This window comes from Mus musculus, chromosome 6, assembly GCF_000001635.26.
Source record: "Mus musculus strain C57BL/6J chromosome 6, GRCm38.p6 C57BL/6J".
Taxonomy (NCBI): Eukaryota; Metazoa; Chordata; class Mammalia; order Rodentia; family Muridae; genus Mus; species Mus musculus.
The window spans coordinates 71,455,593-71,479,854 of record NC_000072.6 but is presented as its reverse complement, the minus strand read 5'-3'; the positions used below and the strand labels follow the sequence as shown (position 1 = coordinate 71,479,854).

Genomic DNA, 24,262 nt, shown 5'->3' with positions numbered 1-24,262 from the left:
GGGATTCCAAGACCAGGCAGCACAAGCAGAGAAAGATAGGCCAGAAGGAGGGGCCCCAGCAGGTTTGTGGCTTTGTGTCAACAATCCTGTTGCCCTGTGTTGGCCCTGCTGTGTCTACAGGTAGTGCTCCTGGGGCCAAGCCCCATCATTCCCTTTGATCCAGGTCTGCAGTAAGTCTCTCTTGTTAGTTCCTCTGGCATCTTCTCTACCCTTGGACTGTGGGAAGCCACATGTGCCGTTGCTGAGTGGCACTGACTACTGCTGGCCACCACGCATAAGATTGGACAAACAACCAATGTGTACATATGCAGTAAAGTTTTTTGCAAAGACACTGCCTGGCCCAGGCATGATAATGAGGTTCTGTAAGGTACTGAGAGTATAACCAATCAGATGTGAGACATGCAAATGAGGTATGATAATGAGGTTCTGTAAGGTACTGAGAGTATAACCAATCAGATGTGAGACATGCAAATGAGGTATGATAATGAGGTTCTGTAAGGTACTGAGAGTATAACCAATCAGATGTGAGGCATGCAAATGAGGTATGATAATGAGGTTCTGTAAGGTACTGAGAGAGAGTAACCAATCAGATGTGAGACATGCAAATGAGGCGTAGTGCATAACCAATCCGGGTGTAAGACACGCCTCTCCTAGGCCTATAAAAGCAGCACCAGTTCTGGGCTTGGGGTCTTTTCGCCTCTACAATCAAGCTCTCCCAATAAACGTGTGCAGAAGGATCCTATTGCAGCGTCGTTACTGCTGGCCAGTCGGGCGTGCGCAAGATTGGACCACCTCTGAGGTTGAGAAATTTACTGCTTTGTGATAGTTATCTTGGTTGTCAGTTTGACTGGATCTAGAATCAACTAACAGACAAGTCTTTCAGCATACTAGTGAGGGAATTTCTTGGTTGTTTTCACTGAAGTGGAAACAAACCTGCTGGGGCCCCTCCTTCTGGCCTATCTTTCTCTGCTTGTGCTGCCTGGTCTTGGAATCCCTCTGTCTGTGGGTAGCAGCAGAAACCTATCTCCAAGCATGACCCAGTGGCTCTGCCTTTTCCTGTTCTCAGAGAAGCCGGCTCAGACTGGTTACTCGGGTCATGGTAGTGGCACCAAGTCTCATCTGTAACTTTTGCCTCTAGGTATCCCAAATATATGAAGCAATCCTCCACCCCTCCCTGCTCCCCCTGCTCACACACAACCCAGATACAGAGGAAGTCAGAGAAAGAAAAGCTTTTGAGTTTTGCCTGCTTGCTTTCTTGTCACGCAGGCAAGTTTATCTACCTCAGCTGACACCAATACTAGTCTTCAAGGACATCAGAACTCAGGCTGCTTTGGACTTCCAATGTAGACTGCAGGTCAGTGGTTTTCCAGGAATCTCCAGGCCTCCAACATCATACTGGGACTGCTGAGGACTCTGGCCTCAAGGACTTAGCAACTACAGGATTCTCAGCCTCTCCAGTATGAGGCAACCATTGCTGGACTCCCTGGACTGCATCCTATATGCAATCTAATACTCTCCCCACCACACACACACACACACATTCTGTCAGTTCTGTTCCTCTATCCTCTAGAGTACCCTAATATACCCTTTCTCCAGGACACATCTCAAGCTATTAAAAGCAGCTCTGTTAAAAACGCAAAACAAAAGCAAAAGCAAAAAATGAAAACCTAACAAGGATATACATTCCTGACCGGGGCACTCACAAGCTTTCTGTTCATATGCCAGTTTGTGATATCATCCTGAGCTCCTCAAAAGCTCTCAGCATTGCCTCTCATTATAGTGACTGGCATGGAGAAGTATATCCCATACTTCTATGTGGGTTACTCTGACAGCATCTGCCCTATGTGCCCTTGCTTTGTGCCTGGGACCTTTTTGCTTTGTGCTGTTTGTAGGACCCCACACAACTGTCACCTGCAGCATGGAAGGATAGTACTTTAACACACTGTGCAGTGAACCTTTACCTATGGGGTGTGGGCTAGGGTAGGTGATGGGTAAATATGTCTTCTGACATCCTTGGACAGATTATGTTCAGAAGGTTGCATGGGATGAAACAGTCAGCCTTCTATAGTGCTGTTCATCTCAAGGCACAGCCTCTTGTCAGTCTACTCTTTCCCCTTGGGATTATTATTTTTTTCTTCAATTAAAACCCTTATTCAAACCAGACATTATTATGTAAATCTCTAATCTTAACTTGGGGGAGACAGAGGCAGGGGAGGAAGTCTATGTGGGTTCAAGGCCACCCTGGGGCAAGCTAGCCAGGCTATGTAGTATGACACCTTGTGGATGGATAAATAGATAGATAGATAAAAATAAGTACTGTACTCTGAAGTATTTTTCTCGGGCTTTGCTTTCAGGAATGCAGACTTTTAATTTTTTATTTTTTTGGTTTTTCGAGACAGGGTTTCTCTGTATAGCCCTGGCTGTACTGGAACTCACTCTGTAGACCAGGCTGGCCTCAGAAATCCGCCTGCCTCTGCCTCCGAGTGCTGGGATTAAAGGTGTGTGCCACCACACCCGGCTGAATGCAGACTTTTAAAAATCTGGGTCTCAAGCAGGGAATATTTGTATCTATGTTCAAGGTTGGTTTGAACATCAAATAGTGTGATGGTTAACTTAGCTGTCAACTTTGGATTGAGAAGAGCCTATACTAGTAAAAATTCACTTGTGAGCATGTCACTGGGCATTTCTAGAGACTGTTGGTACAGCAGCTGAGAGGGGTGTCTCCCCTGAATGTGGGCAATGCCACTCAATAGGCTAAGAGTGCTGCAGAGATAAGGGGTCAGCCAGCTAGCCCAAGCGTCTCTTTTCCTGAACCATTTAATCCGATTACCATCTACCATGGGGAAGTAAACACCACTAGGACTATTGCAAAAGCTCCCCTAGCCAAGACAGACTTCAGAGTATCATGTTCACACTGGTTCTCCATTCTCCTCTGAGGTCGTATCAAGTGCACCAAGGAACCTTCCCTGGAAATGTCTCCCACTCGACCTCCCCTTTTCATTCATCTTTCTTTTCTGTGATATTTATTTTGTGTGTGCACACGTAGCACATATGTGGAGGTTAGAAGACAGCATCCAGGAACCAGGGCTTGCCTTCCACTACCTGGGTCCTGGGGATCAAGCTGAGGTCATCAGCTTGGCAGCTGTGCCTTTAGCCCTTGAGCCATTGAATGACTGTCATTGACCTTATGGTTTGTCATACCTTAGCATTTCTTCCAACTACTTCCACAAACACCTCCCCTCTGCTCCCCTTGTGTCTAGTTCAGAGCCATCCTTCCTTTCTGCTCCTCCTCTCTCTCTCCACTTCCTGAAGCTACAGATTGCAGTTCCCTGTTCACCTATTTCTCCTCTTGACTTTTGTGTCTCAGCTCACAACACACCCAGGATTTCCTTCTTACTTCCCTAGAGCTAACCCACTAGCAGCGACCTCAACCTGTGGCATTTCCATTTCTGAAACTCCATCTTGTTTCAATCCATACCTAAAAGCCACCTGCGAAGTCTTAACCATGTAGTTATGCAACCCTGGCTATATGCACTGTGTTTGTACTATTCTTCTTCCAACTGTGTATGTATGGAGACAATTTGAATGCCATAATATAGGGACAGGGAGCCCAGCCAGGCCAGGAGTCTGGACTTACAGGCAGTTGTAAGCCACCTGGCATGGGTGCTGAGAACTGAACAGGTCCTCCCTCTGGAACAGCAGTAAGTTCTCTATAACTGCTGAGCCATCTCTCCAGCCCACAGAGCAGAAAGTTTTATGGAGACACTTTTCCAGAGATGTTCAGAGGGTATCTCTTGAGTACTTGACCACATATAGATCAATGTGTGCATGAGAAAGAATTTCCCAAGCTGGATGAAGAGCCACTAAAAGGAATAGATATATCAGTAACTGGAATTCACGCAGAAATGAGAATAAGGCTTTTCCCCCACAGACTAGGGAGGGAAAGTTTATTATTTATAAGACCTTGGCTAACATACAAAGTGTCACCTCATTGGGAGAGTAACTAGCTTTAATGTCTGCACTGGTCTGCTCTCACCTGACAGATCAGGAAGGCAAGGTCCAAAGTATCACTGTTCCAAAGTAACAGTTACACACCAGAGCAGAGCTTGCTAGTATGTTTATCAGCTTTTTATCACTGCAACAAACATTGGAAATGATCTTACAAAGAGAAAAAAATTACTTGGCTCAAGAGTTGAGAGGATTTCGCCGCCAATGGTGGTTGGCTTTGAATCTATGATGAGGTAGTTTAGCAGCAACGACATGTGGCAAGAAAAAGCTCATTGCTAGGAAGAAAAGAGGAGGCCAGAACTTAGTGTCCTCCTCTGCCCTTCTCTACCTTACCATCATTTGTTGGAGTCATAATCTCTTTTGAGGGTACACCCTCAATGACCTAAAGACACCCTCTCACTGGACCTGTCTATTAAAGGACCCACCATATCCAAATAGCTTCACCTGGGTCCAAGCCTTTAAGATACAGATCATCCAATCTTAGCATCTGAAAAATAGTCATGAAAACAAAGCTTGACAGTAGTCAGAAAGGCACATTACATGCAGAGGCACATTTATAAGGGCAACTTCAGATTTATTGTAAAAATTTTTAATTTAATGTGATAAACAAGGGCTGGGGATAAAATATCAATGTCAATGGGTAAAAGCACTTGACACATAAGCATAAGGACCTGAGTTTGAATCTCCAGAACTCATTAAAGGTCAGTACAGCAGCAAGTGTCTATAATTCCTGTCCTCTTAAGACAAGATGGGAGGCAGGCATAGGAGAATCCATAGAAGTCTGTGGGCCAGATAGGCTGCCATTCATGAACGAAAACAACAAAAGAGAGCTGTCTCTAAGGATGTGTAGAAGCAAGAACCAACACCCAAAGTTGTAGTCCACTCATGCACCATTATGTGGACATTCTGTGGCATGCATGCACCCAATTACACACATGAAAATGCACATAGACATGCACACACAGTATGGGACAATAGTACACATACATACAATTTTATAAATTACTTTCTTCACTTAGAAATGTATTCTGCTCTTTCATTCCTGTAACACCATTCATCCGTGTTTAGCTATATCATAATCTATGCAACCAAACCTCTAATCTTTCAGATGGACATTTTCAATATTTGGAATTCCAATGGGCATTGCCAACCATCTTTGATTCTCTTACATGATCCCACAAGTTATCATAACTGATCATTTTCTTAGGAGAAATTCTATAAAAAATATTTTTAACCAAAGGGCAGGAATATTTAAAATATTTTTGATATATTCTATTACCCATCAAAGAAGTTATACATCCCTCACCATCACTGCACATACTTTTTTTTTTCAAAATATACTCCATAAGTGTAGAGCAAGCATGAAGATCATATATATTCTGTGACCCTTTTTTATCCGTGTGTGGGCAAATGGAATGCAAATGAGGCTGCTTTCTACATCTAAATTGGAGTTAGGATACACAGCTCAAGGTAATCACAGTGAAGCAGATAAATTTCCATAGAACTAGGAACAGAAGGCATTCACCTCTGTATAAAAATAGAAGAAAAAAAGGCCTTCTTGAGGAGATAGGAAGCAATCAATAATATACCCATTTTTGTTAGTCTTGTAAAATTGTTTTTTAATACATTTAAAAAAGGGGGGGGGGGCTAAAGGGTCATTCCAAAGCTGGAGGATGACAGTCCCAGGAGGAGACTTGAAGGGTCAAAGTCAGTAGAAAAGAAGGCCCTGGGAGATGTGCGGAATAAAATGTAAATGACTGTTCTGTGAGGTCCAGAGAATGATCTGTGATCGCTGTTTATTTTTTCAATGAGCAAGTTTATGTTAAGTCTCTAGTAAGCAAAAAGTAAGAGAACAAATAGTGAGCACCACTAGAGAGAAGCAGCAGGCAGACAACAAAATGTGATCAGGTCAGGGGCTCACAACATCTACAGAGTCGGGAGAAGCCCGACTGAGAACATGGACAGAAGGTAACACCGTCAAATCAGAGGTTACAAGCGTCCAGCAGAAAATGAACTGTGGGGATTGAGGCAGTCTGCTGGCTGTCCTGATTGGAAGAGGTTGGGGCAGAGACTCCTTTCTGTCCCTTTCATGGATAAGCTCCCGGGATGAACTTCTGGCCTCATGTTCCCGCTGTAGGCATTTTAATATGACCGGGTGAAAATAGTAAGCTTGGTTAGGAACTGTTCACTTTCTAGCTGTCCTCCATGACTTGTTGGCTTTGGTACCTATGCTTGCTTGTTTCCCTTTCTCCTTGCTGTGGAGTCAGGGGCCAGCCTGCCTCAGGGCAAGGAGTTTTAGAGACAAGGAAGGGCCTCTTCCCAGAGTTTGCATTCAGCATACGGAAATTTACCAATACAATGCATATAACTGCAGCTCCTGACTATATAGCCCTTTACAATTTACCTGATTTTTTTTTTAATGATGTGAAGGGACATAGTAGGAGTCACGTGCAGGGTATGGGGGTTTACATACTACCATTGTACTACAACCCTGGACTTCCTTTGGCTAAGAACTCTCCAATTTTGTTTGCTTGTTTGCTTGTTTTTGTTAAGATATGGCTTCACTTTGTAGCCCTGGCTGGTGTGGAGCTTGTTTTGTAGGCCAGGCCAGCCTTGAACTCACAGAGATCTGTAGCTGTCTTGCTGGAGTCTTGAAAAAAAAATCAAAAACCCATTCTTTTGTCCCATGTCATTTCCTCTATGGCATTTAAAATCACATTTTCCATTCTGCCTTGTCCGTGTCTGGGCACCACTTCTAGCTGTCTTTAGCTACTTTGTGGTTCTTCTTTCTTCCACCCCTTTATACCCTTTCAACTCCCTAACACTAGATAAGAGAGAAAAGAGGATAGAAAGGAAAGGGAACCATGTTATCAATAGACTACTTCTTGATGATTAGGGACATCAAGTTTCTTGGGGCAAGTTTGCTCTTCATTGTCAGGATATCTAACTTCCTCTTGTTGTTTCTTCTTAGAACATAACTACTTGACAACCAACAACAACCCAAAGCAAACAACAACCCAAAGCAAACAACCACCAATCAACAACCCACCCTGCTTCTCAGGGCCCTAGCATGTATACCCTCTGAAAACTCCCCAGAATTCCAAACGTCACATAATTGCAGAAACTATCCTGCTAGCAAAATCACACCCCTGCTAGAGAATGAGGCAAATTATAGTCAGCTGCCCTGGACAGTCTGAAGCAGCCCCATATGTCACACCTAGGATTAATTTCTGTGGTTTGTTTTTTTTTAGAAACCTAAATGCCAAAATTACACTACAGAGAGTCAACTTCTTAGACTCACTGTTTTTGGTTGTTTTGTTTTTTGTTTTGTTTTTGTGGATGGGTAGAGGTGTTGGTATTTGGAGTTAGTTAGTTTCCAGCCCTGGCTATCCTGGAACTTGCTTTGTAGACCAGGCTTTCCTCGAAATCACAAAGATCTGCCTGCCTGTACCTCTGGAGTTCTGGAATTAAAGGTATGCACTACCAGCACCTGGCCGCACACACTGTTTTGAGCAGTATAATGAGTTGTCTTTTACAACCATGTAATTATGAGCCTAATTTATACAGAGTATGAAAGAGGTTGTTTGGTTGGTGGGTTTCTCTGTGTAACAGAATCCTGGCTGTCTTGTCTTGCTTTGTAGACCAGGCTAGCCTCAAAGTCATGGAGATTAACCTGCCTCTACATCCCAAGTACTAGGATGGAAGGTGTGTGTCACTATGCCCAGCCCAAAAGAGGGCATAGTTGAATTTTATGAAACTTGAACAGATTAGTCCTATCAGGGAGAGGCCAGAGTTTGAAAGCATGGGAGTGTTGACATATGGAGTGATAAAGCAGTGGGCAGTGGGAGTCACCCCAGGAGAATCTAAAGAGAAAAGAGGCAAATCTGGGGACAGGGCTAAGAGGGCTATCGAAGAAGGAGGAAGGGGGAGAGGGAGGAGGAGGGGGAGGGGAAGGGGGAGGGGAAGGGGGAGAGGCCAGTTGAATTTTAAGATTTCTTATTTCTTTTCCGGAGCTTAGGAGAAGGCTCATTGGGTAAAGTATTTTCCCCTCAAACAAGAGGCCCTGAATTGGGGGTCCCAATACTCACGATATAAAAGGGCAGGAACAGTGTGAGCCTCTAATCTAGGGCCTGAGAGACAGAAACAGGATCCAAGGGCTCTCTTGTGAGTTGGGCTAATCAATTGGTGAGCTCCAATTTTAGTGAGAAGACTGTCTCTCAAAAGGTGAGGTTGCTGGGTATGGTAGAACACGCCTTTAGTCTCAGCACCAAGGAAACAGAGGCAGCTGGATCTTTGTGAGTCGGAGCCCAACCTGGGTCTACAGAGTAGGTTTCAGGCAAGTCATGGCTATATTTTGAGACCTTGCCTAAAACTAAAATGTTTGAGATTAGTAAAAGAAGACACTCAACATCAACCTTTAGTGTCCACATATATAGGCATGTATGCATGTTTAAACACATACATACAATACACATAAATATTTATTCTAATTGACATAATTAAACATTTTGTGGGATACAATGTTATGTTTGACTCATGTAATTAGTTAGTGTTCTTGTCTATTACGGTACCTGTGTTTCCACAGCTCCTTCTATTGATAACCTGGTTCTTGCTTAGAAGAGGAGCCATGACCTAGATTTAGTCAGTGATACTATTCCATCTCTTTGGCTACATGGACTAGACTAGGGGTGGATATATAATACCAGCCAAGACAATCAGACTTGTTATCTGACCATTTCCTCACTGGACTGGTCTTTTCTTCCCCATTGGCCATTGAATATTTTGACTGTGGGTCCTCAAGCAAGTTCCCTGATAGACATAGAGTGGCTACTGCAGAAGGCCTTTAGCACAAGTGTTCATCACATGAATTGGCTATAGGTGATTGATTAGTTAGAAAACGTAATCTGTGTGATACATCAATAGCTGTTGTTATAAGCACACCCTGAGCCAGGTAATAGAGCATGAAATGGACAGAAGAGAAGCCCCAGCTGCACTGAGTGACCTCATGATTTGTTTGCCAAACTGGCACCCTCAGGCAGCTAGGAAGAAGCTCTCTCAAAGCCTACCCCCACAGTGACTCACTTCTTTCAACACCACCTAATAATGCCACTCCCTGGGCCAAGCATATTCAAACCACCACACAGTTCTCATTGAACTTAGCATTTTGACTAGTTTGGCTGGCTGAACATTCGGCTCTAGGAATCTGTCTCTGTCCCCCAATGCTGGGGTTATTGGCATCTTCAGTCTTGTCTTACTTTATATGTAGACCCTGGGGACTTGAACTTGGGTCCTCATACTTGCTTAGGAAGTACTCCTAACCAATTGAGTTATCTCCAATCCAAGCCTCCAAACATGTTATTTTGTTATATTGCTTACTTGTGTTGCTGTTACTAAGCAACAGCTTTTTTTTTTTTTTAATTTTCCCTTCTATCCAGACTGCTATGTTGTCAGAGGAAAGAGAAACACTTTTTTAAAAAGCCTCTCAATAGCTAATTACAAGGCATTCTTTACACTAGGAAAAATGTTTCAATGAGAGATATTTGCAATGGGTGTAGAAGACTGGGGACCGCTGATGGAAGGAATTAGTGATAAGGATGGAAAAGTATTCCAAGTCAAGTGTTCAAGGGCAGTCAGAGGATGGAGATCCCAGAAAAGCAGAGAGTGAATGAATACAGGGTGTGGATATTTGCATTAGGAAAGGGAATGGACTGCCTGCCATACATTTCCTCTGCTGGTTGGTTTAGTCAACTTGACATAAGCCTAAACATATCTTGGAGGAGGGAATCTCAACTGAGAAAATGCTTCCTTCAGATTAGCCTGTGGGGGCAATTGTCTTGATTAATGATTGTTGGGGAAGGGCATGCCACACTATGGTTGGTGCCATCCCTGGGCTGGTGGGCATGGTTTGTAGAAGAAAGCAAGCTGAGGAAGCCAAGAGAAGCAAGCCAGTTAGCACTGTTTCTCCCCAGCCTCCGCTTCAGTTACTGCCTCGAGCTTTAGTTTAGTGCCTGCCCTGACTTCTCTTCATAATGAACAAAAAACTATAAGCTGAAATAAACCCTCTCCTCCCTAAGCTGCTTTTGGTTATGGTGTTCATCAAATAATAGAAAGCAAAATAAGACACATAAACTTCAAAAAGTTCTGGTTGCTTAGAATAAATTAATATCCATGCTCAGCTGTTTGGAGTGGAATGAGATTATCCCCGTTTGCTTTCTGCTGCTGTGATAAAACATGATGACCAGAAGGACTCTGAGGAGGAAAGGGTTTATCTCAGCTTACAACTTCATCATTGAGGGCAGTCAGGGCAGCAATTCAAGGACTCAGTGGTCAGCAGGACTGGAGTGGCACTGGAGCATGTGGAGCCTCACGTGCAGAACTCTGAAGCTTGCCCCTTGGCTTCTCAGTAGCAGAAAGCCACTACGGAATGTAAACACCAGACTGATGCCTAACCTTCAGGGAAGGCAGAAGAATTTTCTCCACAACACTGAAGTGCAAAAAAGAGTCAGAAAGACTGAAAGGACAGAAGCCCACAATGATGGGTATGGAGAGACCTGATGTTCTAGATGAAATACAAAGTGTTTGCTCATAAGTAGATAGAAGCTTGTGCTTCTGTAACAAACTGGGAAAAATCAGGAAACCTTTGGGTCATAGATCTAGGAATGTCAGTCTGTGTCTTGAGAGCTGTTCCCTGTTCTGCCTCAGCTTAGGAGCCCCGGGAGACTTTACTGCATCCACTGCCATTGCCTAAGATGCTGAAAACGACGTAATGTGGCAGCTCATTCAAGCTTCTCTGCCATGATGGACTACACCCTGTGAGACAGGTAAGTCTTTTATTCCTCAAAAAGGCCACCAATTATATATGAATGTATATCTATATCTATCTATCCATCTATCTATTACATACATACAAATACACACACACACTTATATATACACACACATACACATACACATACATATACATACACACACACATACATATATTTGCTTTTTGGTTTTTCAAGATAAGATTTCTCTGTGTAGCCCTGGTTGTCTTGGAGCTCAGTCTGTAAACCAGGCTGGCCTCAAACTCTCTGCCTTCCTCTGCCTCCCAAGTGCTAGAATTAAAGGTGAGCCCCACCATGCCCAGCTCACCTATCATGTTTTAGTTAAAATTCAAAAGCCCATCTTGTTCTTGTTGTATCTACTCTGTAGTAAAGTATAGGAGCTAATGCTAGAGTCATTCGTCTGGTATGTTTTCTGACCTCAATCAGCTCTTGGGCAAGCGGGTGGTTCTTTGCTCCCAGGTGGTCACCATATTAATGCTGACCTCAACATGGATGCCTGATGAAGATAGCACATTACAGCCTAGAACTCCTGGACTTAAACAACTCTCCTGCCTCAGTTTCCCAAGCATCTGAGTCTATATGTATGCACCCCTGTGCTGGGCACAACTGGTATGTTTATGCGTACTGCTTGTGAACAAAGCAGTTTTCTGTCTTTCCCTTTAATGTGGTCAAGTAGTGTTTCTTGATATGTTACAGTTTTTTTCCTTAAGTTTTGAAGACTTCACTAATAATTTTATAGGAAAATTTATATACATAAAACAACTTGCTACAGTTCTGTGGCTGTTTCGCCAACTTGTTTCAGTGTACAGATTTGCTTTACATGTTCATTTGGAGCCTGGGGGACAACCACTGTGTGACCAGGGCCAGCTCCCTCTTTATAGTGTAGCTTAGATGTGCCTTCCACTGGAAGGTAGAATCCATGGCCTCTTTCTTCTCTTGCCTCTCTGTTGGCCTGTGGCTGGCTTTGAGTAGCAGCGGTTTCTGGATTTGCTTTGTTTCAACGCCACAAGCACCATGCAAAGAAGCTTAGAGCTTGGCTGGGAATGTGGCTTGGTTGGCAGAGTGCTGCCCTGGCATTCAGGAAGCTCTGGGTTTCATCCCAGTAGTGCATAAATGAGGTGTAGTGGGGCATGCTCTGCACTCACCTCACAGGTTCCGCTGCTAGCGAGAGAACTTGAGGTCAGCTTGGGAAGAAAGTTACAAAAGAGGAGGAAGAGAACAACAATTGTATCAGCAGCTTGGATTCTCCTTCTCTCCATGATAGACATGTTTAGAACCAGACGGGCAGTCCTCCAGACAACGTCAGACACAGATATTCAAGCTAAGCTTTCTCATACTGCTAAATCAGGTATTCTGACATCAGAACCTTTGTGCCTTCCTATTTGTATGCTGAAAATCTTGACCCTTACAGTAGTGGTATTAGGACAGGCAGCCTGTGGATTGCAACCCCTTTGGAGGTTGAACACCTTTCACAGGGGTCATAGATTAGATCCCTGCATACCAGATATTTGTATTAGGATTCAGAACAGTAGTAAAATTACAGTTATGAGGTAGCAATAAAAATAATTTTATGGTTGGGGGTCACCACAACATGAGGAACTGTATTACAGGATCACAGCATTCGGAAGGTCGAGAACCACGGTGCTAGGGCATGAAGCCTTTGGGAAGTGATGAGCTTGAGGCCTGTAAATGTGGCTTTAAAGTGGCTTACAGAGGAGAGGCAGACAGACAGACAGACAGACAGAGACCAAGACAGAGACAGAGACAGTAACTGAGAAAGACAAACACAAAGGCAGAGACAAAAGCAGAGAGACAGAGGCAGAAAACAGCACGTTTCTTGCTCCACGGAAGCTTCTCTTTCATCCTTTTCTAGGCAGCACCACTGTACCATATGAAGCCAATTACTATTTACTACCAAATAGTTTTGTCTAATCTTGAATGCCCCAAAACTGGAAATGTTAGCCTGCCTTCTTTGGCTCATCATTATATCTGTGAAATCCACCTATGTTGCTGTTGTATACTTTTTTTTTAATCACTGCATATTATTCCACTAAATGAGTATGCTATCACTTACTTATACATGGTTGGAATTTGGGTGCTTTGTGTTTTGATGCTATTAAGCAATGTTTTAAAAACTCGTTTCAATTGCTGAACAAATGTGCTGCTGGTACCTTAGAGCTGTTTTAATACTTTCAAGTACTGCTGAGAAAGAGGTAAGGGGGAGGGGGAGTGATGGGCAGAGATCAGAGGGTGAAAGCTATTTTAGCCATGCTGAAGAATTTAGCATTTATGACCAACAGAGCAGGGAGCTGCAGAGAGGTCTTGATCCAGGGGAGGAAATTGTGCAAATAATAGAATAACAGGAGTGATGGGGAACAGAATGGTTGTGTCATCAGTTGGCCAAGGGTTCTATTGCTGTCCTATTCATATAGATAAAGTCATGAAAAGGCAAAGTGCAACTTCCTCCTGTTAGCTGTTATGAGCTTTGAGTGCCAGAGGCTAATGACTCTGGGCCTTTAGAATTTTTTCAAAATTATAAGGGGGAACATATTTTGAAAGCATGGGAAACATACATACATACATTTATTTATTTATTTATTTATTTATTTATTTATTTATTTATTTATTTTGAGACAGGGTTTCTCTGTATAGCCCTGGCTGTCCTGGAACTCACTCTGTAGACCAGGCTGGCCTTGAACTCAGAAATCCACCCGCCTCTGCCTCCTAAGTGCTGGGATTAAAGGTGTGCGCCACCACCGCCAGGCTGGGAAACATTTATATTACAGCAAGGTGGTAAGTGGTTGTCTTGTAAAATAAAGTAAAACAAAAAAACAAAACAAACAAACAAAAAAAACCATGGCATGAAGTTTTTCATTTAAATTTATGAATTAAAAAAAAAAAAGAAGCATTATGTGTTGCTGCCTTGGGAAAGAGAGGGGGGGCAGCAGAGTGGGAGGGGAGGGAGAGTCAACTTAGTGTCAGACCTGAAAAGGTGGAGTTGGATCTGCTGAGCTGTAAGCTTACAAATGTGTTCAAAAGAGAAAGAGGGAAAGGTATGCTTAATGTTTAAATTGGTAAGCTGCAGTCCCAATATAGTGTTCGTACATTAGGACTCTGGCTAATCTGTTTCTGACAAGCTAGTCGGTTTCTTTTTCTTTTTTTTTTTAATGAAATAATTCATGGATTTACAGGTTGTCCTTACCGAGAGGTTATACTAATTACCTCTGCCTTGCTCTAACTTTATTGTTCTATAAAGGGGTGTGTGTCTGTGTGTCTGTGTGTGTGTGTGTGTGTCTGTGTGTGTTGGCAAAACTCTCATACACATAAAAATAAAATAATCTAAGAAGTAACCCACAAACCAACAGTTTTCATCCTTTTTTTAATCCACCACCTTATTTTGTTTATACTTTTAATAGCTTTCCTTCTAACAACATTGCTGACAAATTTTCATATTGCATATATCATTAATGAAAATCAACTGATAAGCTATAAAAGTTAAGTCTATTTCTTCCACTTTCAGAAAAGTCAAATTTCATTTTGTCTTGAGCAAGTAGTTTAACAAAAATCTGTTTGCTTTTTTCCCTCCGAAGTTTTCACATTTGATGAAAAGGCACTAAGGACATTCATTTCAAGAAAGGTAAGCTAATTTTAACTAAATAACAGATGGCTCAGAGACATTTGAATTTTAAATGAGGAAGAGCGCTACAGCTGCACACATGCACTGTGTATCAAGCTTGTCAGAACCTCTTTGGTAGAGAGTTGTGATGTTTGGATCTGTATGCATAAGGTTAAAAAATAAGCATCGCAGGGAGGAGAAACTGTACAAAAACTTTAGCTAAGAAGATAACCAAAACAAAAGATCTTCAGAGGAATATCATCACCTATTCAAAAGAAAATTGGCAACTATTATCAGGTTGTCACATCTTCAACTTAATGATTCCCAGATAGAGTTTTCCCAAGACATGGAAATTATTTCAGGGGTTCTCCAGAGAAAGACTATGCTTGTGAACCTCCTTGTGGGACTAAAGATTGCATGGTGTCACCCTACCTCGAGACCAAGTATTGCATAAGATCTGTCACTGCAGGCCCTTGTTTGATTTTGGAGAAAGGGTCTCAAGTACGTCACACTTACAGTGCGGCTAAGGATGGCCTTAGACTCCTGATCCTCCTGCCTCTAGTTTCCAAGTGCCGGAATTATAGGCAAATACCACCACGCACAACTATACCCTTCTAAAAATAAAATCAACCATGTTCATGAATCCCATAGCAATGTACTGTTGAACATCACTAATCTGAAAATACCTGCCCAATGTTTCAAAGCCAGAGTGTTTCAGGCATGATATACTGCAAGTGGAAGATCCCCCACCCCCACGTGATGGACTATGTTTAAGACAGTTGCACAGAGCAGTTTCTTCAGCATACCCTCTCTGCCCACCGTGAGGGAACTCAGCTCCTGAAGGTACAACACACAAACCTTGCTTCAAACCCAAGATCACTAAGAACACATAAAATTACCTTCAGCCCATGTTTAGAAGGTATGTTTGAACCTTGTGTTCAGATTTGAGTCTCATCTCCAAGATGGATGAACATGTAAATATTAAATCAGCTACAGTTTGGATCTGGAATTACCTCCAAGGCTTGCAGATGTGTCCTTGAAGGGATAGACTGTGACTACTTCTTGTCTTTCACTTTCATTACACAGCTTTCTCAAGGACAATGGTCTCTTGCCACACTCTTGGCCATGATCTACTGTGACACCACAGGTCCAAAGCCATGGGACAAAGAACCTGTGGACTGAAATCTCAGAAGCCATGAGCCAAAAACTTTTCTTCCTTTTCAACAAATTATCCTCAAGTATCTTGTCCCATGGATGCAAATCTGGTCAATATAACCCAAAGTCAAAACACTTCCAGGATCAGCCATTTTGGAAGCCAACTTTCTCTCTCTCTTTCTTTCTTTCTTTCTTTCTTTCTTTCTTTCATGTAAGTACACCGTAGCTGTCCTCAGACACACCAGACGAGGGCGTCAGATCTCATTTCGGGTGGTTGTGAGCCACCATGTGGTTGCTGGGATTTGAACTCTGGACCTTCGGGGAAGAGCAGTCGGGTGCTCTTACCCACTGAGCCATCTCACCAGCCCCAGTTTCTTCTTTATCTTAAGAACATTTATATACACATGCCATTTTTAGTAAATTATTTTTGGTATATGTCTAATAAATATTTTGTATGCCTTTAGGAATATATGTTCCCACTCTGGAAGCTACAATTTTAGTCAGAGAATTCCACAGCTGACACTCTAGTCAATCAACCTCATGTATTGGCATTTATAAGTGTCTCCATCAAATAGTATCAAACTATGAATTCTTTTCATGTGTCCATGGTAACAGTTATCAAAATATATTCTGTTTCATAAAACAAGTGTCAATAAAGTAAGATGAACTTAAATTATATAAAGTATTTCCTGTACCAATGCCTGATTAAAAATTGCTGGAAAGACCCCAAACACTCAGGAACAAAACAATAAGCCAAGAAGAAATCAAAGTGGAGATTGCAAAGTATTTTTGAACTGAAGGAAAATGAAAGCACAATCATTAAGATGTTGGGGCATGCTCTCAGCAGCACCTCAGGATAATTTAATAACACAAACACCCAGGTTAGAGCAGAGCAAAAGCTCCAGAGCCAGTGGCATAAAACAGATTAAACTTACAGCAAGGAAGGAAATAGTGAAAAGCAAAGCAAAGATGCACTAATTAAAACAAAATAATCTTTGACAAAAATACTAATAGATTAACCTACAGCTAGGGTAATATTGCTAAAGTGATGTTGTCTTAAAGAGTTAAATTGAGGTCAATCATGAACACAGACACACACAGACACACACACACACACCAGGGATATGCCAAGGAAAACTAGTGAAGGAGCTGATATATTGGTACCATAGGTCTGCATGGTCATTTGGATGAGAATGATGCCCGTGGACTCGTGTTTGAGTGCTTGGTTCCCAGTTACTGGAAGTGTTCAGGAAGGATTAGGAGGCGTGGCCTTGTTGGAGCCTGTGTCTCACTCAAGGGTGGGCTTTGAAATTTCAAAAGCCCACACCAGGCTCAGTTCCTTTCTTTCTCTGTCTGCGACCTGCAAATCATAATGTACGCTCTCAGCTACAGCACAATGCCTGCCTGCCTCTCACCATGCTCCCTACCTTGAAAATCATGGACTAACATTTTAAAACTGTAAAAAAAGCCCTCAAATAAATTTTTTCAAATAAATGTTTTTCAAATAAATGTTATCCCTTGGTCATGGTGTTTCTTCACACCAAAGTAACCCTAAGATACTCAGCAAATGAAAATAGCCAAACTGGTTTCTACATAAATAGCCATGGAGAGTAAAATTAAGTTGAAGTTTCCTAAGTAGTTGAATTTGAATGTAATCTATTTGGTGGAAAATCTATGGGTTCTTGTTCTTGATTATAGTGATTTGGTTTTTTGTTTGTTTTGTTTTGGTTTGTTTTTTGATGTTTTTGTTTGTTTGATTTGTTTGGTTTGGTTTTATATTTGTTTGTTTGTTTGGTTGGTTGGTTATTGGGTTTTGGTTTTTTTTTTGTTTTTTTTTTTTTGAGACAGGGTTTCTCTGTGTAGCCCTGCCTGACCTGGCCTCACGTTGTAGACCAGGCTGTCCTTGAATTCACAGAAATCTGATTGCCTCTGCTTCCTGAGTGCTGGAATTAAAGGCATGTACCACCATATACCCTTCTGAAAGTTGTATATTTTATATAAAGAAATGACTAAAGAGAAAAGCTATGTCAGGAAATGTGTAGACAGTTTACTTCTGGGCTTCAGGACACTCATATAAAACAGGTGCCATTGTGGGCTGGAGATGGCTCAACAGTTAAGAGCACTTGCCACTCTTGCAGAGGTCCTAAATTTAGTTACCAGCACCCATGTCTGTGTCTCAAAACCACCTGTAACTGCAACTCTAAGGGATAGCCTCTTCTGGCTTCCCTAGGCAACTGTGCTCACACGCACATTCCCTACACAGACAGGCACACATACACACAATTAAAATAAATAAATGGTACTAGGAAAAGTAGGTAACTTGAAAAACTGCCCACCACTTTTGCTTAAGTAAAAATTCAAGACATTTTATAAAGAACAAAATATTGGAAATAGAAGAAAGATGAAATAAATCCATATATATCATAAAAACATACACACACACACGTCACATATATAATACTTGAGACATATAACATTTCTAGCAAGATGCTATAAAACATCAGTTGTAGGAGAGTGTTAAGCTGCATGTGAACCAAATACTGTTTGATTGTATTCTGGAATTTTAATTTTCCCTAAAGCAGGCAAAACCCTCTGTTTAATGGAGTAAGGTCATCCCCCTGCTCCCACACCTGTAAATCCCTGGGATGTGCATCACCTCTTACCACCATGTGGTGACATTGCCAGTACTACCTCCCAATCTGTAACCTGCTCACCTCCAAAGGTGCTCTTTGCTCAAAAGCTTCTTCCCACTCCTTCGAGCCCCTCTTGCATCCTTCTGCTCCTCAGAGATGCCCCATTTCACAGGAACCCTCCAATCGATGGATCAGGCTGAACTTGAGAAACCAATATCTCAAGGTATTAGACATGGAATGGCTGTAACTAAACTGGTGAGTAGGCTAAGAATCCAAACAGGCTGGGGAGATGGTGCAGGGTCAGGAGCACAGGGGTTAGGCTGCTCTTGCCAAGAACCCAGCTCTCATTCCCAGTACCCACATGGCAGCTCACAGCTGCCTTTAACTCTGGTTCTACGGTATCGGATGCCCTCATTGACCTCTGTGGGCACTTGCACACACAATGCATATATATATATATATATATATATATATATATATGCAGGTAACACACACACACACACACTCACACACTAAAAACAAATCTTTTTTTAAAGAGAAGAATTAGCAACCATATACAAGAGCATCCCATCGACCAGATGGTTCAAGTAAAATGGGTCATCTTTGAGGACCAAGCAGGATTCAAGAGGGTTTCAAAGGCTTGGGAAATAGAGCAGCAGCAAGAATGTTGTGAGCAAAGAATATAACTGGGTGGATTTAAGTTAGAGCAGAAAGCTGAGAAGCCTTTTCCAGAACAATGGGTCAGTGATGAGAGAGACAGGAAGGCCATTGACTTTAATGAGTGGGCAGTGCATGGTGACCCCTAAAAGGCATATTTTAGAAGATATCTACTAATTATTTATAATATGCCTTTTGACTTTTAGTGAATTGTTCCCTTCATTGTTTCTTGTGGAAAAAAAAAAAACAAACAAACAAAAACCACTCAGTGGCTAAGAGCACTCGCCATGTAAGCGAGAGGACCTGCGCTTAAGTCCCCAGCACCCACAGGAGAAGCCAAGCATATGCATGGGTAAGCCCAGTTTTCAGGGGCAAAGGCAGGATTCCCAAGAGCTCACTGGCCAACCAGTCTATCTTAAAATGGCAAGCTTTCAGTTCATTGAGAGACCCTGACTCAAGGCAATAAGACAGAATGATCGAGGAAGACATCGTGTTGGCTCACACATGAATGTACAAGAGTGCACACACCTGCACATTCACATGCATGCATAACTCATTACACATTTTTTTTAAAAACAGCACTCATCTCAAAAATGCATACTAGGTCCCCATTGAAGGATTTCTTTTCTTAGTTTTTCCCCAAAGCTAAGAATGACTCTTTATCTCTAATGAATGAGATAACTTAAGAATCTCCACTTACCTTGATAATTCAATCCTCAAAACTTGTTTCTTTTAAAGCCCTCAAAGTTCTAACAGAGAAGAAACTCTCTGATCTTCTAGAAGGGGGACAGGAAAGATCGATTTTGATACTCATATGATCAAAATACAGTCAGTCCTCCAAAAATGTGGGTTCCATTGAGGAATTCAATATAGAAAATGTTTGAGGAAAGCATCGGTATTGAATGGGTACTGGCATTTCTCCCTGTCACTATCCTCTGAACAATATAGTCCAACTACATAATAGCAACATTGCATTAGTAATCTTGAGATAGAATATAAAGTATGGGAGAGAATTGTGAGGTCATATGCAAATACTAAGGCATTTTATATAAAAGACCTGAGCATCACTCGTGTTGGTGACCTTGGTTGTCCTGAAGTCAATGCCCCATGGATGCTGTGGGACCTGTTGATTTAGGTTTAGTTCCTCTGGTTTGTGCCAAGGAACTCTACTTTTCAAGGGAACAGCTGGTGAAGGGTCTGTAGAGATGGTTTAACAATCTGTTAAGAGCTCTTGCAGAGGACCAGGGTTCAGTTCTGAAGCACCCATATCGGGCTGCTCACAACCATCTGTAGCTCCAGCTCCAGGGTATCCAATGTCCTCTTCTGGCTTCTGTGGACACCTGCACTCAAGGGCATGCAGAAGCATACATGTGCTCAATTGTGCGCATACACACTACAAACTTATATAAACACAAGTAAAAATGAAATACATCTTTTAATAAGAGAAATGGATGTTGGAGACTCTTGGCCAGGCTCAGTGGCACAGGAATTGACCATGTGGTGTTTGTTATGTCTAAGAAAATGTGAGTCATGAAGAGGCAGCTTAGAGAGTAGGAGGACTCAAGTTGTGGCAGTTCCTGCCACCTTTCTTTCACTGCACACAACAATTAGACCAATGCTCTGTAGATGGTTGGATGAGGAGACTTCTCTTTCCATGCAACAATGTGGTTTTGTTGATTGTATCTCATTGGATGACTGGAATCAGGAGTTGAGTTGTGACATGAAATACAAATGATCCACATTACTCGGTGTAACCACGTCAGCTATAAGCAGAATGACGTGGGTTAGCTGACTGTCATTTAAGTTGCATAAGTTACCTTTTCATCACCTGGCACTTGACATCTAAATCAAATATGGAAATGAATTTGAATGAGAATATGTAAAATCTGGTTATTAAATTCTCCAAAAAGTATCAGGCTATTCAAAATAAAATCCAGGAAGAAAAAAAACCCTTGATTATATATTTTTTCTAGAATTTTATTTATTAGGCTGGCTTTATTGGTGTCTATTCCTATAGCTTCCTTCCTTAGTGAAGACCATTGCCCTTTCATCTTGTTAAAATCAAAGTAAGAAAAGATGAACACAGTTCCAACTATGAATAGGGTTCAGTTACTAGCCTACAGTCGAGTAAGTCTTTGGGAGGCTTTGGAAGGCTGTATGCTCTGCATGTGACTGCAGTGTGAAGCCTCGGGGTCAGAAAGCAGACTGCATTGAGGATGGCCCGCAGTGACCTGCCTGACCTCATTCTTGCTCTTGTCCGATTCTGTCACCTGCACTGTGGCCTGGATCTAGCACTGACTTCTAACAACTGACAGTACAGCAGGTGAGTCACTTCTGAGATGAGGTGGTAAAAAAAAGCCTGTCGTCTGTCCTGTTCACCCCTTCCTGTTTGCTCATCCAATCCCCAGGGAAGCCGGCTGCCATCTCAAGTGCCCTATGAAGACCTTTTCTGTGGTGCAGAAAGAAAAAAAAAAAAAATAGGTGGCCTCAGGAGGAACTGAGGGTAAGCTTAACCATGTGAGTGACCTCACCAACAGACTCTTCCCCAGCTGATTCACAGCCCAGTGAGCAATGATTAATTATACCCATCTGAGCGCTCCCAGATTCCTAACCCACATTAAATGAGAGGGTGTTTGTTAAGGCATTGGATTGTGTGATAACTTTGGAATGACTTAATGTGACAAATAATTTACACCATCAGGCTGGTAAATGACACTGTTTGGTGGCTCAGCCTTGTTGGAGGAAGTAAGTCACTGGGGGCAGGCACATGTCATTCATTTCTCTCTGCTTCATGCTTGCTCTTAAAGATGTGGTCTGTCAGCTTCCTGCTCCCGCTGCTGTTCCTGTTCCTGCTGCTTGCTGCTGTGCCTCCCTTCCACAATGGACGATGACGGACAGATATCCCTCTGCAGCCACGAGCCAAATTAAACTCTCTCTTCCTGAAGTCGCCTTTGGCTGTGGTGTTTTATCACAGCAACAGAAAAGTAACTAGTGCATTGCCCTCGGGACAAATGGCAAGATCTGTCACAAGCTCAAGAACAACAATCAAATCTTTGTACTTAATGCTCTTGCACCAAATATCCTGTTGATTATCTGATAGGAAAATGGGGAGGGGAGAAGAAGACAAAGAAATTAACTGTAGCACACACTCGATCCCTGGAAAAATAAAACCAAACACTGAAAACTCAGGTAAGAGGCTTTTGACACAACAGTTAGGACGTGAAGAGTGGTCATTCTTCTCTTCCTTATGCTTACTCTCAAGCCCATTTACAAACCAGTTTGAGGACTGGAGAGATGTCTCTGAGGTTTAGAATGCAAACTTCCCTTAGAGAGGACCTGGGTTCAGTTTCCATTATCCATGTCAGGAGACACATAGCCACTTGTAACTCCAACTTCAGGGAATCTGATGCCCTCTTCTGGTTTTGGGGGATGCGCGCGCACGCACACACACACACACACACACACACACACACACACACTTAATGTAAAATAAAAATAGAATAAAAAACTAGTTTGAAATATTCGTATATTTTCATGCCTTTAATAAAAATTTGAGGAATGTGTGCATGTGGAAGTTATAGGACAACTTGAGGAACCCATTTACCTTGTAGGTAAATTCTCCTTTTACCTGTGGGCTGAGGAACTGAACTTCAGTTGCCATCAAACTCAGAGATAGGCCCACTGAGCCATCTTTCCAGCCATATTTTCATGTAATTTAAAGAAATCACTCAAAGAGGTCCCTATAGTTAGTTTAAGTGCATGCAGAGAGGCTCCTGAAGTTAGTATGAATGCATGCACATGTGGGGTGCACACATGTTTTGCTGACATGTATAGAGGTTAGAAGCCAGTGTTGAGTGTCCTTCCTCAATTGCTCTCCACATTTACTTATTTCTTTATTTTAGATTTATTTATTTTTACTTTATATGTAAAAGGGTTTGGCCTGCATGTATGTCTGTGTGCCACGTGCATGCCAGGTACCAGTGGGAATTAGAAGAGGGAATCGGATCCTCTGGAAATGGAGTAATGAATGGTTGTGAGTTAAGATGTGGGTACTGGGAATTGAACCCAGGTTCTTATATGGGGCAACATGTGCTCTTAACCACTGAGTCATCTTTCCAGTTCCTTACCACCTGCTCTTTTTTAGAGACATGATCTTTCAATGACCTGTAAGCTCACTGGTTTGGCCAGGCTCCAGGGTACCTGGCTCCATACCTTCCCCCAGGGCTGGCGTAACAGGAGCATACAATCACCCCTAGCTCTTTACCTGGGTCCTGAGGATGCAAACCTAGGTTGTGTGCTTAGGTGGTAGGCACTTTTCCCACCCTCTCCTTGCCCATGATTTTGACCTCTACATCATTACAAGTTTTCTATCTAGTTGTTCTATAAATTACTGACAGATTGAGAATTATAAATGTAATTGATCTTTCTTTCTAGTTCTATCAGGTTTGTGTGTGTGTGTGTCATGCTTATTGTCTAGTACTTACCTGTTTTAAATGCCTAGGCTTCTCAGTTGATTGATCTCTTCCTAATACAGAGCCCACCTGTGTCTCTGATAATTTTCTTGGCTCCGAAGTTTTCTTCATGTAGTATCAACCAGGACTTGTTGATTTCTTTTGATTGTTTGCATGATATCGACTTTTACATGCTTTTACATTTAATATGCCCTTATCATATTTGCAATAAGCATACTGTAGTCCCCCATGTAGTTGGGTTGTAATTTTAAATTCACTTTTCCTGTTTAATCTTTTCACTCTTGTATTTATAGTGAACATTTATATTTAATATAATTCCTGATGCAGTCATCTTCAATATGACATTTCGTGTTTTGTTTCCTGTGTTCTATTTTTTGTCATTTAGTTTCTTTTTTATACCATCCTTGTGGTCTACTTATGCAACTGTAATTAGGATCTATTTCTAGAATCTTTATGTCAGCCAAATAGCAACTTTGTACCCATTAAAAGTAACCCTCTCCTTCCCCTTCAGCAGTAACTGTTAAAGTTTCTCTTTGTGTTCTTGTTATTGTTATTTAGGGTCCCTAGGTTCACATTATGTGACTCTACCATGGTCCACTAATATCATCATTTTACTAGTTCAAGACAAATATAGAAATCTCACTGTCAGTACTAGCTGCTTTCTTGTTTGTACAACCAAATACCTAACATGAAGCAAGTTAAAGGAGAAAGTGTTTTGGGGGCTGGAAAACATGGCTCAGTGGTTAAAAGCACTGCTTATGCAGAGGACTGAATTTGGTTGCCAATATCCACGTTGTATGGCTCATAATTGCCTGTAATTCTAGCTCTAGGAGAATCTGACATCCCCCTTTGGCCTCTAATGACACCAACACACGTGCAATCAAGTTGACAGTC

At 42.0% G+C, this 24,262-nt stretch overlaps 1 long non-coding RNA gene across 5 annotated transcripts; it reads left to right on the top strand.

The window, feature by feature from the left end:
• The first annotated feature begins 705 nt into the window (after positions 1-705).
• On the top strand, positions 706-22,353 carry Gm30582. 5 transcript variants are annotated; one of them, XR_377757.3, is made up of 5 exons: positions 706-799; positions 10,711-10,829; positions 14,426-14,472; positions 21,305-21,399; positions 21,704-22,353. It is a non-coding gene; the product is annotated as a predicted gene, 30582 (long non-coding RNA). The 5 variants fall into 5 exon arrangements; XR_001785281.1 differs by lacking the exon at positions 14,426-14,472; XR_001785280.1 differs by lacking the exons at positions 21,305-21,399; positions 21,704-22,353 and adding an exon at positions 15,538-15,799.
• Positions 22,354-24,262: the final 1,909 nt, after the last annotated feature.